The 19,450-nt window shown below is 38.7% G+C and overlaps 1 long non-coding RNA gene across 1 annotated transcript; it reads left to right on the forward strand.

Annotated features, from left to right (window-relative positions):
* Positions 1-18,228: 18,228 nt before the first annotated feature.
* On the forward strand, positions 18,229-19,238 carry LOC115714564 (uncharacterized). The gene is made up of 3 exons (XR_009687388.1): positions 18,229-18,677; positions 18,768-18,928; positions 19,039-19,238. It is a non-coding gene; the product is annotated as an uncharacterized LOC115714564 (long non-coding RNA).
* The last annotated feature ends 212 nt before the right edge of the window (positions 19,239-19,450 follow it).

A 19,450-nucleotide genomic window follows, 5' to 3' on the forward strand; every position in this document is an offset into this window, starting at 1 on the left:
GTTAGAATTCTAAAGATAATTTCATAGCTGAAATTCTACAGGCTGATGGGTCTAAAGAGGTCTACGCGATCATCATTTAAGACTTTAGGGATAAGGCAGATAAAAGTATGGTTGAGTTTCTTATTTAAAACCCCAGTCGAGAAAAAAACCTTAATCAAGTGACATACATCCCCTCCCACAATATGCCAGTATTTTCTAAAAAATATACTTGAGAAGCCGTTAGGTCTTGGAGATTTCAGAGGATGGAGTTTTAAAACAATCTCCTTGATCTCACTATTCTCAGGGATTTTGTAGATTAAATCATTCTCCATATCCATCACTTTATCGATGAAGAGAGTATCCAACTCCGGCTCACTACCTCGTCCAAAGTGAAAAGAGAAATAAAATTCTCCTGGAGATGATCTCCGATGCTATCTCTCTGTGTCAGCCAAATTTCTTCCGAAGTTACTACACTCCCAATGAAATTCTGTCTTCTACGAATGATAGTAGAGGCATGGAAAAATTTGGAGTTTCCATCCTTGAACCGAATCCAATTTTCACGAGATTTCTGCCTCCAAATCCTATCCATTCTGCCTTCAAGTTCCATAATCTCAATCTGAATTTGAGCTTCTAATTCCACCGTAGATGTAGTTATTGGTTCGTTTTGAAGACGCCCCAATTGACTTCGAAGAGACATGAGTTATCTGTCACAAAACCCAAAAACATCCTGATGCCATTTTTTGAGCTCATACTTTGTCGTAATTAACTTCTTTTGATATTGAACATCTGTTATGGTTGCAGGCACTTTTCCCCAAGCTTGATCAACAACTTTTCCACAGCCAGGGCTCGAGGTCTAAACTTCTAAGAACCTGAAAGGATATCGAAGCTTTGGCTCATTACCTCAAGGATTAAGCAGGATCGGGGCATGGTCAATGTAATGACCGCTTTAGTAATTTGGATTAGTAAAGGCAATTAGCACTAATTTTAATTATTTTATTATTATTTGTGAATTTATTTAATAATGGATCCCAATATTTAGAAATAAATATTAGAGTTATAATTTCTCAATTCTGGAGAATTTATTAAACTCTAGGGGTATTATTTAGCTTATATATAAAATATGTTATTTTTGTGATTTTTGCTCGGCGACAACGGAAAATGCGATGGATGGCTAGGTTGATCACATGGGTAAGTTTAGAACCTTATTTCTTAGTGGGAAATATTTTTGAGGAAATAAATTATTGGTATTGAGTGGGGTTATGGAAATTGACCATTTTACCCCTAGCTTTAGAAATACCCAAGTTATAACTTTAATGGCATTTTTGTCATTTGAGTAAATGAGAGATAGGTGGCTGCCCTAGGTATTTGACACCTAGCATTTAACTTTCAGCAAAGGGTTTAATTAGTCCTTTTTCCCAATTTAGAAAATCAAAGAAAGAAAGGAAAATTAGAAAAAAATCTCATTTTGAAAGAGAAGCTCTCTCTCTCTCTCTCTCTCTCTCTCTCTCTCTCTCTCTCTCTCTCTCTCTCTCTCTCTCTCTCTCTCTCTCTCTCTCTCTCTCTCTCTCTCTTCGAAGGCAGCAAGAACAAGGGAAGGGGCTGCTGATTCTTGGTGATTTCAGCAAGGAAACTTTGGGAGATTAGAGGTAAGGTAAGCCCTAGTGCACCCCTCTTTAGTTTTTTTTTAAGTTTTGCTTAGTTTGAAATGGTGAAATTGTGTTATAGGAGCTGTTAGAGTTTGATGTTGGTTTGGTTCGAATTCTAGGGTTAGGTTGAGTTGAATTTAGCCCCTAGCAGCTGGTTTTGAGTTTATTTGATTGGTTTTGTGTAACTTTTAACATGGAGTTCAAAGCTTTGGTCTTTAATTGCAAGTTGAGTATTGATGGTTTGTTCTGTGAAATTCTGGTTAGAAATGGTTGTTTATGCATTGTATAGGTACCCTGGAAAGTTTGGTTAAGTTTGGTTGAATTTTGAGTTCAAGGGGAGATTTTTCAGGTTCCCAGCACAGAACTGGAATTCCGGTTCTGGGGGACCTATACCAACCAGTCGACCGGATGGTGACCCAGAACTGGATTTCCGCTTGGGAACCGGTCTCCCTGTTGGGGGAATTTTCAGAACCCTAGTTTTGCCCAATTTTGAGATATTTAGGGTATTGCCATGAGGTTTATCGATAGGGAAACTTTTAGTTCAAGTTTAAATCCCGGAAAGTGATTTAGCAAGTCACTCATCTGTGTTACAATTATTGTGATTAGGGCATCCATCTAGCACGTGATTTCCGTTCAGGTCGGCCAGCACACTTGAATTCGGAAAACAGGTAAGAACTGAATATAACATGTGATATAAATATCTGGGTGTATGTATATGTATGATATATATATATATGCATGTTGTGTGTATCCTTGTATATGTTTGGGTGATATCATAGCGACACAACCATTGTGTCGGTTCAGCAGTACAGGCATCGTACTGGTTAAGAGTGTTATTCACCCTGGAAAGTATGATTTGGTACTATCATAGCGACACAACAATTGTGTCGGTTCAAAGAAGACATGTGCATCGTACTGGTTAAGAGTGATATCATGGCCAATCATACTTTTGGATGCTATTGATGCTATCATAGCGGCACGAACATAGTGCCGGTCCTACAGCACGATTATAGTGCTGGTAGGAGTGATATCATGGTCAGTAGCACAAGCAGTTAGAACGTTCTTGCTCATCTATTAAGCCCTGTAGATAGGTGTATGGGCGCCTATATACAGGTCGGGATTTATGTAATATGTTATATGCATTTCTTACTGAGTCTGTTGACTCACAGTTTCTACTTCCATGTGTAGGTAAAGAAAAGGTGAAGGCTGAACAGGAGTGAACCTGAGCTCAGGTGAGATTGTACATGTCAAAGCAGCGCGACCTAGAGTGTTCGGTCTCGGGACATCTGGGGATTTGTATTTTGGTAGTCGCTGTGCGACCTGTAATAAATGTATATTTTGAGAAGTTAATTTTACAAAGTTTAAAAACGGGATCCCGATATATGTAAATATTTTATTATATTATAAAGTTTAATAATTAATATAAAAGTTTTAAATTGACACGTTTTTCGAGAAAATTCTTTGATTAGCAAAGATTGCACTATAATTGAAAAAGCACTGTAGCGTGCCTTAGCATTAGGGCGTTACAATTTTGGTATCAGAGCCGCCAGGTTTGTTTACCGAAGCTTGCTAAGACATGTACAATCTTCATCAGAGAAAGCTCGGTTCACGGTTCAGTAAGCCCGTACTTGTTTAGTATTTTAAATAATTGCAAATGTGAAAGCATGTTAGGAAGCATATTAGATTATAATTATTTATGTTAAGTGCATTGCCTTAAAATCCGTAAGTGCGGTAGTAAGTATGTAAATAGGCCGTTGCCTGACCAGACTGACTTACTAACTGACAGGTTAGTCTTATAAAATGGACACCCAGTGCAATATGGAGAGTCAGAGTAAAGTGGCCAGGGCTAGTAACAGTTGGAGAGGATGGAGTCCAAATTGTCCCCGTAACCAAGGTGAAAGCCCTTGGAGGGCTTCCGACGGGAGTGATGGTTATCCGTCACAGGCTCCGCTGGATTTGGAGCAAAGGTTTGCAAAAATAGAAGCTGTGATTCAACGACATGAAGAAGAGATTCAGAGGTTGAAACAACAAAGGTCTCCTGTAGTATCTTTACCACATATGCCAAGCATTTTTGATTCGGTATTACCAGCGAAGCATGGAATGGCTGGTACTCAAGTGGAACCATTGCATGGAAAGATTTGGATCCAAGAACCTTCAGACTTTCAGGGAGGTTCAAATGTGAAGAATGCTTCTTGGGTTGAAAGCCCTGAGGAAATTATTATGAGACCTCAGGAGATTATGGTAGAGGGTCAGAATATTATTTGCCTGAATTCAAATTATGGTGGAAGTGGTAGGAGCTCCATGATTGAGCGGAAGAGGAAACCTACGTCACCAGTGGTGGGTTTAAGACAGAACAAGCAGTTCCGAAGGTTTCAAGGCAAAGGAGGACGCCAGGGTTATTCTTACCCTGAGTGCCCACGTTGCATGAAACACCATCTCGGAGAATGCAACCGAAAAGTATGTTTTCAATGTGGCAAGGTTGGGCATTTTAAGAAAGATTGCCCACAGGTGGAGAAAGAAGAGCAAGAGCAGGAAGCGATATTTGTTCCTACTCCGGTGTATGCTAATGCTCAAGCTGATGATGCAGCAAGCCCTTCTGTAGTGGCAGGTTAGCTCCCTGTAAACGACTTCTTTTATATCGTGTTGTTTGATTCGGGAGCTGCACGTGCATATGTAGCTTATGTAGCTATGAGAATAATTCATTTTTGGGTAGGCCTTGGGATATTTTAGAAAGAGGGTTTGGAACCCTAATGCCTAGCGGGGAATTGGTTATCTCTAATAGGCACATTAGGTCTATGCCGATTAGAATCGAAGATAGGGAATTGAGTACTGACCTTATAGAATTGAAATTAACTGAGTTTGACATCATACTGGGAATGGATTTCTATCCAAGTATTCGACCAGTATAGATTATAAGTGGAAAATGGTGACTTTTCAGCCAGAAGGTGAAGATCTATTTGTTTATGTTGGATCAGTTCAGGGGTCTCGGATCCCGGTTATTTCTGTATTAAGGGCTAGGGATTTACTATGCAGTGGCTGTGTAGGATTTCTAGCGGTGGTTTTTGACTTCAGCAGACCTGAAACATTTGGGCCTGAGGTAGTCAGGGTGGTGAAAGATTTTCTTGATGGGTTCCCCGAGGAGTTGCCGGGATTGCCGCCACAATGAGAGATTGATTTTGTAATTGATTTGGCACCTGGAGTCGAACCTGTTTCTAAAGCTCCATATAGAATGGCTCCAGCAGAACTCAAGGAGCTTAAATTGCAACTTCAAGGGATGCTTGACATTGGGTTTATCCGACCCAGTGTATCACCCTGGGGAGCTCCGATTCTATTTGTGAAAAAGAAAGATGGTTCCCTTGGAATGCGTATTGATTATCGGGAACTTAATAAGCTGACGATTAAGAACAAGTACCCGTTGCCCAGAATCGACGATTTGTTCGATCAGCTTCGGAAAAAAAAAACAGTGTTTTCAAAGATTGATCTATGATTTGGTTACCATCAACTCAGAATTCGAGAGAATACCGAAGACTGCTTTTAGAACCAGATATGGGCACTATGAGTTTCTGGTAATGTCATTCGGATTGACTAATGCTCCCGCAGCCTTTATGGATCTCATGAATAGAGTGTTCAAGGATTTCCTCGATAACTGCGTTATAGTGTTTATCGATGACATTCTTGTATACTCTCAGTTAGAAGAGGAGCACGAGCATCATCTTCGAATGGTATTGCAGCGACTTAGGGATCACAAGTTATGTGCAAAGTTCAAAAAGTGCGAATTCTAGTTGTCTGAGGTGTCTTTTCTGGGTCATACTGTTGGGAAGAATGGAATTATGGTTGATCTAAACAAGGTAGAATCAGTGAAGAACTGGCCGAGGCCCAAGTCTGTGATGGAAGTTCGAAGTTTTCTCGGATTAGCAGGGTATTATCGGCATTTTTTCGAAGGATTTTCTAAACTTTCTATGCCCCTAACCGAATTGACCAAGAAAAATTAGAGATTTGTGTGGTCAGATAAGTGTGAGACAAGCTTTCAGGAGTTGAAGCAACGTTTGATAACAGCTCCAGTGTTAGCTTTGCCATCAGATCAAGCGAAATTTGTGATGTACTGTGATACATCCAGACAAGGTCTGGGATGTGTTCTGATGCAAGCTAACAGAGTCATAGCCTATGCCTCTCGTCAACTGAAAGATTATGAGCAGCGCTATTCAACTCATGATTTAGAGCTTGCTGCTGTGGTTTTTGCTTTGAAGATATGGCGACATTATCTTTACGGTGAAAAGTGTGAGATTTATATTGATCATAAGAGTCTCAAATACTTTTTCACCCAAAAAGATTTGTATATGAGGCAGAGAAGGTGGTTGGAGCTGGTTAAGGACTACGATTGTGAAATTTTGTATCACCCCGGGAAAGCCAATGTTGTAGCTGATGCTCTAAGCAGAAAAGGTCCCGGGAAAATTTTTACCCCAGTTATGATAGCCCCTCAACTAGCCTCAGAAATGGTTAGTGCAGGGATTGAGTTCGTGGTCGGGAAATTACATAATTTAACACTCCAATCTGATCTGTTAGAGAGAATCAGAAAGGCACAGCGGGAAGATCCTGAGCTAGTTAAGGTTCGAGACAAAGTAATGGCTGGTCGGCCTAGAGGCTTTTCAGTCTCGAACAGTGAAATATTGTTATATAAAGCTCGAGTTTGTGTTCCTAGTGTTGATGAGCTTAAGAAAGAAATACTGGATGAAGCTCATACCACACCTTATTCGTTGTATCCGGGAACCACCAAAATGTATCAGGATTTGAAACCCTATTTTTGGTGATATGGGATGAAAAGAGATGTGGTGGACTACGTGTCCAAATGTTTAACCTGCGAGCAGATTAAAGCTGAACATCAGAGGCCGACAGGGTTATTGCAACCTTTAGTCCTTCCAGAATGGAAGTGGGAGGACATTGCAATGGATTTCGTAACCGGTTTACCTAGAACTACGGGGAGGTATGATTCAGTATGGGTCATCGTGGACAGACTCACAAAGTCATCTCACTTTCTACCAGTGAAAGTTACATATTTGGTGGATCAGTACGCTGAATTGTATGTGAAGGAGATAGTTCGTCTCCATGGAGCCCCTAAATCTATGGTGTCAGATAGGGATCCAAAGTTTACATCGAAGTTTTGGGTGAGTCTTCAGAAGGCTATGGGTACCAAGTTAAGATTCAGTACATCCTTTCACCCTCAGACTGATGGTCAGTCAGAAACAACTATTCAAATTTTGGAAGACTTACCGCGAGCCTGTGTTATGGACTTTGAGGGTTCTTGGAGTAAGTACTTGCCTTTAATTGAATTCTCCTACAACAATAGCTACCAGAGTACAATAGGGATGGCTCCCTATAAGATGTTATATGGTAGAAAATGTCGTTCTCCTATTCATTGGAATGAGACAGGAGAAAGGAAGTACTTGGGTCCAGAGTTATTACAGAGGACCAATGAAGCTATTGATAAGATCAAGGCTCGGATGCTTACTGCTCAAAGCAGGCAAAAGAGTTATACTGATCTGAAGCGCAAAGATGTTACATTTCAGGCAAGAGAACATGTTTTCTCGCGGGTTTAACCAATGAAGGGTATTAGGCGCTTCGGGAAGAAGGGTAAGTTAAGCCCTAGGTTCATTGGGCCATTTCAGATACTCGAGAAGATCAGGCAGGTAACATATCGGCTAGCAGCGTTATCGTCTGTTCATGACGTATTTCACATATCTATGTTGAGGAAATACGTATTAGACCCGACTCATGTCTTGAGTTATGAAGCCCTTGAACTGTAACCAGATTTATTCTATAAGGAGCAACCTGTACACATTTTGGATAAAAAGGAAAAAGTTCTTCGGAACAAGACTATTGAACTGGTTAAGGTGCTCTGGAGGAACAGTAAGGTGGAAGAAGCCACCTGGGAATTGGAGTCGGATATGAGGAGGACTCAACATCCAGAGCTATTCATATTAGATTTCGAGGACGAAATCCTATTAACGGGGGGATAATTGTAATGACTGCTTTAGTAATTTGGATTAGTAAAGGCAATTAGCACTAATTTTTATTATTTTATTATTATTTGTGAATTTATTTAATAATGGATCCCAATATTTAGAAATAAATATTAGAGTTATAATTTCTCAATTCTGGAGATTTTATTAAACTCTAGGGGTATTATTTAGCTTATATATAAAATATGTTATTTTTGTGATTTTTGCTCGGCGACAACGGAAAATGCGATGGATGGCTAGGTTGATCACATGGGTAAGTTTAGAACCTTATTTCTTAGTGGGTAATATTTTTGAGGAAATAAATTATTGGTATTGAGCGGGGTTATGGAAATTGACCATTTTACCCCTAGCTTTAGAAATACCCAAGTTATAACTTTAAGGGAATTTTTGTCATTTTAGTAAATGAGAGATAGGTGGCTGCCCTAGGTATTTGACACCTAGCATTTAACTTTCAGCAAAGGGTTTAATTAGTCCTTTTTCCCAATTTAGAAAATCAAAGAAAGAAAGGAAAATTAGAAAAAAATGTCATTTTGAAAGAGAAGCTCTTTCTTCTCTCTCTCTCTCTCTCTCTCTCTCTCTCTCTCTCTCTCTCTCTCTCTCTCTCTCTCTCTCTCTCTCTCTCTCTCTCTCTTCGAAGGCAACAAGAACAAGGGAAGGGGTTGCTGATTCTTGGTGATTTCAGCAAGGAAACTTTGGGAGATTCAAGTTAAGGTAAGTCCTAGTGAACCCCTTTTTAGTTTTTTTTTAAGTTTTGCTTAGTTTGAAATGGTGAAATTGTGTTATAGGAGCTGTTAGAGTTTGATGTTGGTTTGGTCCGAATTCTAGGGTTAGGTTGAGTTGAATTTAGCCCCTAGCAGCTGGTTTTGAGTTTATTTGATTGGTTTTCTGTAACTTTGAACATGGAGTTCAAAGCTTTGGTCTTTAATGGCAAGTTGAGTATTGATGGTTTGTTCTGTGAAATTCTGGTTAGAAATGGTTGTTTATGCATTGTATAGGTACCCTGGAAAGTTTGGTTAAGTTTGGTTGAATTTTGAGTTCAAGGGGAGATTTTTCGGGTTCCCAGCACAGAATCGGAATTCCGGTTCTGGGGGACCTATACCAAACGGTCGACCGGATGGTGACCCAGAACCGGATTTCCGCTTGGGAACCGGTCTGCCTGTTGGGGGAATTTTCAGAACCCTAGTTTTGCCCAATTTTGAGATATTTAGGGTATTGCCATGAGGTTTATCGATAGGGAAACTTTTAGTTCAAGTTTAATTCCCGGAAAGTGATTTAGCAAGTCACTCATCTGTGTTACAATTATTGTGATTAGGGCATCCATCTAGCACGTGATTTCCGTTCAGGTCGGCCAGCACACTTGAAAACAGGTAAGAACTAAATAGAACATGTGATATAAATATCTGGGTGTATGTATATGTATGATATATATATGCATGTTGTGTGTATCCTTGTATATGTTTGGGTGATATCATAGCGACACAACCATTGTGTCGGTTCAGCAGTGCAGGCATCGTACTGGTTAAGAGTGTTATTCACCCTGGAAAGTATGATTTGGTACTATCATAGCGACACAACCATTGTGTCGGTTCAGTAGTACAGGCATCGTACTCGTTAAGAGTGATATCATGGCCAATCATACTTTTGGATGCTATTGATGCTATCATAGCGGCACGAACATAGTGCCGGTCCTATAGCACGATTATAGTGCTGGTAGGAGTGATATCATGGTCAGTAGCACAAGAAGTTAGAACGTTCTTGCTCATCTGTTAAGCCCTGTAGATAGGTGTATGGGCGCCTATATACAGGTCGGGATTTATGTAATATGTTATATGCATTTCTTACTGAGTCTGTTGACTCACAGTTTCTACTTCCATGTGTAGGTAAAGAAAAGGCGAAGGCTGAACAGGAGTGAACCTGAGCTCGGGTGAGATTGTACATGTCAAAGCAGCGCGACCAAGAGTGTTCAGTCTCGGGACATCTGGGGATTTGTATTTTGGTAGTTGCTGTGTGACCTGTAATAAATGTATATTTTGAGAAGTTAATTTTACAAAGTTTAAAAACGGGATCCCGATATATGTAAATATTTTATTATATTATAAAGTTTAATAATTAATATAAAAGTTTTAAATTGACACGTTTTTCGAGAAAATTCTTTGATTAGCAAAGATTGCACTATAATTGAAAAAGCACTGTAGCGTGCCTTAGCATTAGGGCGTTACAGTCAAAGCCAAAGATAGGAAGATTAGTCACGCTAGCCCGAGGGAAGGCATTGCACCAATTAGCATCCGCGATGGCTCTATCCAACCTTTTCCTCACTCTATTACAGGCAATTCTAGAGTTTTGCCAAGTTTTAGCACCTCCATCAAAACCAAGATCAAGTCCACCCGAGTTGAACAGGAAGTCCCTAAGAAATTCTCCTTCTCGCCTAGAAAAGGCTTTCCCTCCTTCTTTCTCTGCTTCATCAAGAATGGCATTTTAAGTCTCCCATGAGAACCCAATGCTCATTACAATCAATAAATTTATCAGTGAGCCAATTCCAGTAATCTCTTTTTTGTGAGTAGTACGGAGTACCGTAGATACAGAACAAACACCAAGTGGGAGCCCCCAATTCAGCTGAAATAGATATACAGAACCCAACCTCATAAGTTTCCAAAACTTGACAATTAACTCCCCTTCTCCAAGCAACTTAGAAGCCACCCGCAGTGCCAAAAGAGGGAATACAATTAGAATTAATGAATCCCAACTGATTAGTAACAAGTCTCATAGTTTCCACATCTACTTTAGTTTCCGCTAGAAAAATAAAATCCGCGTTGCTGTTGCGGATGAGACCCCGCAGGGTTCTTTCTGTTGTGGGCCTACGCAGCCCACGACAGTTCCACGCCAGGCACCTCATGGTGGCGGTGGGGGCATGGATACGCCCGCCTCCTTGCCATTTTGAAAATTTTGATTGTATTCCACTCTAACCTCAATACAGTTTGCAAGTATCTCGTCGAGATTTCCAGTTCCCGTCAATGAATCATTGACATTAGCATCACCTTTCTTCTTACGACTTGTAGTTTTGACTCCAAAAGAACGTTTGATCGAATCTCTCTTGTTCCTTCTCTTCGATAGCTTATTGCTACCCCTTCTACTCGACTCATCATCCTTGTCTCCAGCACCAATAACAAACTTCTGAACATCAGAGGAAGCTTCACTTGTTGAACCAATCTCAGTAACCACATCAGCATTAGAAGTGAAGTTTTGGCTAGGTGAATTGGGATTATAAGGTTGGAACCAAGTGTGGGATTTTCTTTTTCTATTATTACTAAAGATCATCTCAGAAAGATTTTGAGGGTTAGATAATAAAGATTGTGGGGCCTTGTGTAGGTTCAAATATTCTGGACCGTAAAGCTTAAGAAAGGTTTGTTGGGCTACAGGGTCATGATTGGGCCAGCCAATAGGAGTGGGCTCAGGAAATAAGTGAGGCTTTTGAGATAGACAAACCCAATTATTTGGTATTTCTAAGCTTTGGGCAATCAAAGGACCAATATCTGGGATTAACTCATTGTTGACATCAAATCAAGCAAAGTCAGGGCGTGGCAAATCCTGAACTTCAGGCCCCATAGAGAAATTAGGTACTGTATTATCCATATTGATCATGTTTTCATTTACCATCTCATTCTCTACACTGTCAGTGTTTCCAATATTCCGATTCTTTTCAAAATTACGACTACTGCACGTACCAATTGTACCGTGATTGTCAGTCGAGTACATCTTAGTGGCCGTTGCAACAAGCATCTTTTTTGCCACGTCACTATTTGGCTTCCCCGGAGCAGCCGTCTGCCCTGCCTGAAGAAGCTTTTCTTTTCCTTTTCCAGTAGTGCATTCTGAGTTCATCACTGCTGGTTTCTCTTCCATAGCCCTTTTTGAACTTTTCTGTTGATTTCCCACTCCGGTGTCCCCTCATTATCATTTATGCGCTTCGTGCTTCCTTTTCCAGCATGATTAAAACAGTTGCTCCAACCAATCTCACTTTTAATCCATATCCCATACATTGGGACTGCTTCTCAAATTGCAGGGATCCCATAGCCGTCAGAACATGACAAGATTTATCCTAGTGTGCAAGCTTAGCGCAATTAAAATAAAGGCGTGATAATTTTTCGTACTTGAATTGAATCCATGACTCCAGTTTGCCATCAGCTGTCAAGAAGAATCCCACTGGGATTGGTTGTGAAAGCCATACATCAATCTAAGCCCATATATAGCCTCTCAGAACCAGTTCCTCTTTCCTCTTGGAATCAGCCTTGATGAAAGACCTTACTTTCTTGGCAATAATAGGGGCATTCTCATTAGACAAACAACGGGTTGATAGACCATGAAATTGGACCCGAAAACCTTGCTACCTCAAAGTCAGCAACTCTCACGTCACCCTCCACAGGCCATGGTTTTAGATTCAGAGCCACCCCATTTACCAGCCAAGGTCTATTCTCCAGAACGATGTTACAGTCATCCTCATCTTGGAAAAAGAACCCCAACACACCTTCATCACATTTTTTCATTCTCCAGGGTCCCAACCTCTGCGAAACACCAGTCAAAATCTTTTTAGCAATCGTAACCACCATATCTTTGCAACAAATAACCTTTCCAACACAAGCCTTGTTTGAGACAACCTCCTCCAACATAATATCCTCGAACAGTTCCAAAAACTCCATCTCGAGTTGGCTATCTCGTTGCAGCACTTTGTTCATTTCCTCATCAACCATTTCAACGTGAATATCCTTTGCCATTGCAGACTTAAAAACTGAAAAAACCAGGGGAAAGAGAAATGTAAGTAGTCAAGAAAAATGGGTGAAAGGAAAAAATCCTTAGTCTTCAATGAGACGAGACTCTACGTAAGGAGCCATTCAACCTTCCACATGATTAAAAGTATTATTTCATGACTTTGAACCGTACTTGAAAATACTTGAGAATGAACTATTTTTTTTACGGTCTTTCTTATTGCCCTGGGCATCACACTAGATTAGAGTGATCAACTACTCAACTCACTATAGTGTGGTAGCTAAAATATGAGAGAGAGAGAGGTCGTGGTTCAACCTATAGAGGAATCAAAGTGTTTTGGAGCTCTCAATTTTCTAACAGAGAAAATATTGAATGCTAAGTGTGTTGAAACTCTATTCTTTGCTTCCTTTACATAGGAAAATTATAGTTTAGATTAAATGAATAAAATAATTGTTAACCCCGACATTTAAACCACTGTAAATGTCAAAGTTATAATTAAAGCGCAGAGAAATAAATGACATGGAAACTAATGTAAGTCCCAATAGGACATCACGCCTACCCACTTATTCCTTTTACCTTCTATTCTCTCCCTTCTTTCTCTCTTCTTGGCACCACTACCCCCATTCTTTCTCTTCTCTTCTCTCTCCCTCTCTCCTTAGCGCCAAGGAGGTCTTGGCGCCACTACCCTCATCTTTTTCCTTCTTTTCTCTTCGTCCATCCTTATTCTTTCTTTCTCTCTCCTTGGCCCCACCAACACCCTCGGCGCCAAGGACCTACCTTCTCCACTTTTCTTTCTCTTCCTCTCTCCTTGGCGCCACTAACACTCTAGGCGCCAATGAGTAATCTCCATTCCTTTCTCCTCTCATTTTTTCATATCTCCTCCTTTTGGCACCAAGAAAGTTTTTGGTGCTAAGGTAGCTCAAATCTCCATTCCTTTTATCTTACCACTTAGTGAAAAAACGCAACACAAGTCCCATGGTCTAAAGAAGGTGAACTAGACGCCAAATTGTAATGGAGTAGGGGGACTGAAAGGCCTGACAAAATGTCCTTTAGAGTGTGCTACATACTAACTTGACCTCTGCACCCAAAAAGTAGTGGTGACAGAGCTGTGTACAAGGGAATCAGCTGCTGGGACCACCAAGTTCTTTGACAGCCACGCCCCTGCAACTACTACCCTTGCAACCACTACTCTTACATCTGGAGTTAATAGGTGTACCTCGTACTAGTTGTCTCCAAGGACCACGAAAATCAACTTGTAGCATGAGGCCTGTAGAGCCTTAATATAAATAACATTCTTGTTGCAAAAATTATATATCTATATGCAAGTGTACACAATCGACAACAAGTATTATAATGATAAGTTGAGTATCGTCTCCACAGGAATTGTGTTAAATGCAAAAATATTACATATTTCATAGTATAAAAAATACAAAGTTAATTGAATTTTAAATAATATTATCATGAAACTAAAGTTATATATTTTTATATTGATTTTTTTTATTTAAGATTAATTTTATCTTTGTTTATAAATAATAAATAGTATTTATTGCATAATTGAGGAAAAGAAATAGAAAAAATAAAAAATGTATTATTTTTATTATAAAAATTACAAATTAATGAGATTTTAAATAAATATTTTCATTGAATTAGTGTGATATATTTTTGTGTTGATAATATTTTGTTTGGATTTAATTTTGTTTGTGTTTGATTGAGTAAAATTTATAAAAAGAAAGAAAAGAAATAAAAAAGGATGATAGAAATGTGGCCCAAGACAAGAGAAAAATGGTATTTTTGAAGACCAAATTGAGCTCAAATAGCATCAGGCCCAACCGACCCATTTTCCTTCCCAGTCGACAGCCACAACACGTGGCACCTTCCCGTTCGTCCGCACAGTCGCACCAGGGGCTTGTCCCCTTCCCGTCCATCACGCGCGCGTGAGACACATGACCTCACCCTAGCCGTGCGTGTGCCTCACACCCAAGCCCGAGAGTGGGCCTTCTCTCTACGAGCCCCATCAGCCCAAATTAGTTTTAGCCACTTTCCACGTGGCTTTCTCTCCTCTTGCCACATGTCCACATGAAACCAATGAGAGAGTGACATGTGGCACTCTAGTTTTAACTATAGGGTAATTGCATTTTTACCCACATGCAATTTGTAATAAGTTTAATTGCACATTAATCCTTTTACTTTCCTATAAATAGAAGCTTAGGTTTTTAGAATTCAATATAGTTTTAAAGAAACTGCTCGAAGCGCTCAGTGTTAGTTTACTACTTTTCTTAGTTAATTTTCTTAGGTGTTTCTAAGTTCCCTTATTATTAAGGAGGACAATGAAACCTAGTGTATTTAATTAAGTATTTATTTTTATTTTGATTCTCAATACAATATATGCTTATGATTTTTGCTTCTTAAAATAATTTCTTTCATCTTTAATATCATGTATTTTTGATAGTTAGAAATTATTAATGCTTAGTTCTACATTTTATTAAAAATAATATTCTTTGAATTTTTCTATTTATATTAAATTGTTTCACATTTAATGCTTAGAAGTTATAATTTTAATTTTAAAGCAAAGGAAAATTTATTTTTTGTTAGAAAATAATTAGTTTGATTACTAATTAAATTATGAGAATCAATGTAAACATAAATATTTTTATATACACTTAAGTGGATTCTAAATTCTTAATAATATTCCCAAATATCACCGAAAATATCTGTTACTATCATTTTACTGTTAAAGCACTTTATTATTTTTGTTACCAAAAGCCTCGCCATTTTTAGAACTAGGTTAGAGTTTTAATAGCTTTAATTAAATAAGTATTTTCTTCGATCTGACGCAATTCTCATGGGTTCGATCTCGTTCTTCACAATCTCTATAATACAATAAAGGTTCGTGCGCTTATGAGTTGATAAATGTAAAACATACTATTAACGAAGATTTTGTTAACTATATTAAAGCCTAAATCGTGATGGATTTGCACAGAAAGTAATAGCAATAAGGAAAAAACTAAAGAACACAAAGCTTTTTTTATGTGGTTTTGCAGTTAAAATTCTGCATAGTCCACGAGTCTATCTTATTAGATATTGCTGATACAATTCTAGGGTTTTTTCTCTAAAGGATTTTTCAGTCCCATTTTCAGTGTATCCTGCCCCTATTAAGAGTTACATAGGAGGGCGGTTAATTAAAAATCAGGCTGATATCTTACAACAATAATCTTCTGAAATTGTGGGATTTGATTACGTCCCACGTAAAATAAATGCGGTTATTATTTAAAATATCACAGCTGTGATTGGTCTGCTTTTACTGGGTCAATGCATACGTATATTAAATACGTTGCAAAGCATATTGTTCTAGGACATCTCGCTGGGAACATAACAACAATAACCCTGGTAGCAAGCTAGAGCTTTTCCCATGTCTTTCCGAGGTTGATAATGTAAATCTCATCGTTTTTGTGCTTGGAGACATAACGCCCCATCTGACAATCGCAGTTCTTGGTGACAAGGTGAACTTCAGTAGTTAACATCATTTGAATGTCAGCTTCTATCTGAGAGAGCTGACTCGACAGGGCAGTGGATCTTGCTGAAAGATATCTGAAGTTGAATAGTGTAGGTACTATGAGCATGTCTCCTTATAGCAGGATGGATGCCTTGCTATTTGTTGCTCAAGTCACCCAACTGTTATGCTTAGTTTTTATAATGTACATTATACGCTAAGTGTTCTAACAGTTAACATGTCTCGCTTACTTTTCTTCATACGTAGCGAGGTTGGTGCCTCGCTTTGGATTAATGATGTCGTCCTGCCGATCATATCTTCATATACGAAATGGTTTTGTCGTTAATATGTGAATTAATAGTTTGTACAGCTTTTTCTGGCCCAAGACTTTACAGTCAGCGAGTTGTAGATATACTCTACCAGTTCAGTATTTAATAAGTTATTCCATTTTAACATCTTTTAATATAATTACTATTATATTTGTTGATTCGTATTCTCCCAAGTTGACACGTGCCCTTCTCTGAAGTACCAGTAGAATTTTGGGTATTAACAATTGCCCCTTAAAAAGTTATTTTTAATAAAAAATGTTTTTTAAATGATTACAAAGGGTATATTTATCATAATCCCTTTTGAAAAAATGCATGTCCTTTGATTTTGGCAGTTTTGTGGTTTCGAGGTACATCAGTATTTAAAAACCATCTTTTCCACTTCATATTCAAATCCTACCCGTAGGATCAATTATCTCCCTGATCTAACGGTGATTAACCCAAGAGTATAAAATGGAAAAAGGAAGCATCTTTGCATGACCTTGGCCATTTTAGAAACCCTGAGAATTTTTTAAGCTTTTCCGTTGAAAAACCTTTACCAAATTTTCTCGAAAATTTGCATGCCATCTCTGTCTTTAAAATTTTTTCTATGAGTTCCATCTGATTTAATTTTTCGACTTCAAGCATTCGGAGGGATCTTCACGACGTTCGTTGATTTGTAGATTTCAGAGCTGTTCATTGCCCCGAAACCCAACTTGAAACAGTAAGTGACTTTTCTCATTGTTTTCTTACATGCTGGTTACGTTGTATTTCTGGGTTTATTTACCATCTTCTTGGTTAGCATCATTGTTATCTTATTTGGTTTTAGAAATTTTTAGGGCTGAACTGTATCTAGGTAAATGTTAGGGCTTAGAGAGTACGCAAATGTTCTAAATTCTCCAATTTACCAACTTCTTGTTTGATAAATTTCTTCCAGTAATTGGGATTGCTTTCTCCTTGTAGCAATGTCCCAATCTGGTTCAGAAGTTTATCATCCCAAAAATTTAGAAATTGAGCATCCTACTGAATTTGCCATCCCCTACAAACGCAAGATTTCAAAACCCAGATCCAAATTAGAGGTAAATGAAGCCAAAATTAGGGATCACCTAGTAAAAATTCACCGAGAATACATTGCTAGTCGCCACAGATGCTTCTTGCAAGAGATTACTGAAGGCAAGTGCCATTTCTTGCGAGAAGCTACTTGGCCCGAACCTCCTAGTGTGTTTTCTATATTCCTTTAGCTGAGCCTCTGTTTTTACCCAAGGTCACAATTGCTTTTGAACCAGGTGACTTGGATTTTGAAATAATGTCTCCTAAACCATGTAAATCAAAGACTCCCCAGGACCCCAACGTCACTTTCGAGGTAGAGTTAATAAAGTCGAAGGTGAGAGCCATCGCATGTTATGTAGGTGACGCACTACGGACTTGTGGTATTGAGTACAAGCGAGATTTCTGGGTTAGGTCGGTGCGAGCCGGCAAGTTCAGTTGTTACTCGCCAATGCATCTTACTCGCGAAACCTCCACTACTACAATTTAGCCTTTTAGTGACACTATTTAGTAACATGTACTTTTGTGTGCGTCACTAAAGAGTTAAGAGTGATTTTTAGTGACGCGCACAACTAGACTCTAAACTTACGATATTAGTCTCTTATAATGTGTGTCACTAAAAATATGAAGTGTCACTAAAGAGTAATACCCATTATTTTCTATTTTTTTATTTAAAATGTTGACCTATAGAGTCACGCCAAGCGTGTTGGGATATGTGTATTCAGTCACGCCATGCGTGTCACTACATGTTAAGAAATTTAAATTATTTTAAATAAATTTAAATTTATGATACAGTGACACGCCAGGTATGTTGGGACATGTGTATGCAGTCACGCCAAGCGTGTCACTATATGTTAAAAAAAAGGGCTGACCAGATTTTTTTTATTAAATTAAAGGCAGACCAAATTTTTAATTTATTACCCTTTTTAATTTTATTTATTTAGGTTTGGTATATAAAAGGAAAAGGATGAAACCCTAAAACCCAAATCACTTTTCATCTTCTAAGTCACGAGAGCTCTCTCTGCTCTCTTTTCCCTCACCGGCGGCAGCCTTCTCCAGCCGTCCATGCCCAAGAAAAACCTCAAGCTTGCTTTCTCTTTCTCGTCCCTCTCCCATATTTATCTCTCTCTCTCTCTCTCTCTCTCTCTCTCTCTCTCTCTCTCTCTCTCTCTCTCTCTCTCTCTCTCTCTCTCTCTCTCTCTCTCTCTCTCTCTCTCTCGCTCCGCTCGACTCCACCACAATGAGACACTTTTGACGACTTGGCCATCTCCACCCCCTGCGATCCTCCTCCATTTCTCCAGTTCTCTCTCGACAGTTCAAGGTGGTGCTGAAGTTATTTAATACGTATAAATATAAGGTGGCAATGAGACAGACATGAAAAAGCTTGAAGAGGCAGTCAGAAGTGTCGAGATGGAGGGTTTATTTTGGGGAGCATGTATGCCAACATTTTTAGCTATGTAGATATTTTTCAAAATTTTATAAGTAAGTTATGTTTCTTAATTGGCTACATCTTCTTGTGTCACAGCCAAACTTGTAGCTGTTGGGTAGGTATCAAGAAATTGCAGATAATGCTCACCATTGTGGACGATCTGGACTCTGTTGACTCGCTCATTGAGGAACGTCTTACTGCTGAACCAATTAACGAGTATGTCCAGAGTTGTGATATTGTGGCCTTCAACAAAATATGTAAGTCTATTAGTGCAGTTTGTTCTAAAGTGTACAAAATTATGTTGTTGCTTATAATGTTTCTGGTGACCATATCCGCTTTGTTGATTTGTTATGTTTGCCTTTTTCAGGCTCTAAGCCTGTTGTGATTTGATTGCAGAGAGTTTGTCATCGGGGTTGAAGATCTTTATTCCTATTTTGGTTTTTTTTTTTGGATATGATCGTATGTTGTCAAATTCTGGATCTATAGTCCTAGAAATGAGGATTTGCCTATACCATTGTTATTTTGGTATAGTTTATTTATATGTAGTTTATGAGACGCCTGTCACAATTTCATAATTTGCATTAACTATTAACTTTGTGCTAGGTGGTAAGAAAAATGGCTAATGTATGCAAACTAATTCCCTAAAATACAATTTAGAAATTTAGTAAATAAATCTGATGGTCAGAATGAAAAACATGCTCATCGATACAGTAAATTGTATATATTATTAAATATTTTTTTTATATTATTTGTAGTTTTAAGTTTATTGTCTTTTTCAT

This window comes from Cannabis sativa, chromosome 4 (genome assembly GCF_029168945.1).
Source record: "Cannabis sativa cultivar Pink pepper isolate KNU-18-1 chromosome 4, ASM2916894v1, whole genome shotgun sequence".
NCBI lineage: Eukaryota > Viridiplantae > Streptophyta > Magnoliopsida > Rosales > Cannabaceae > Cannabis > Cannabis sativa.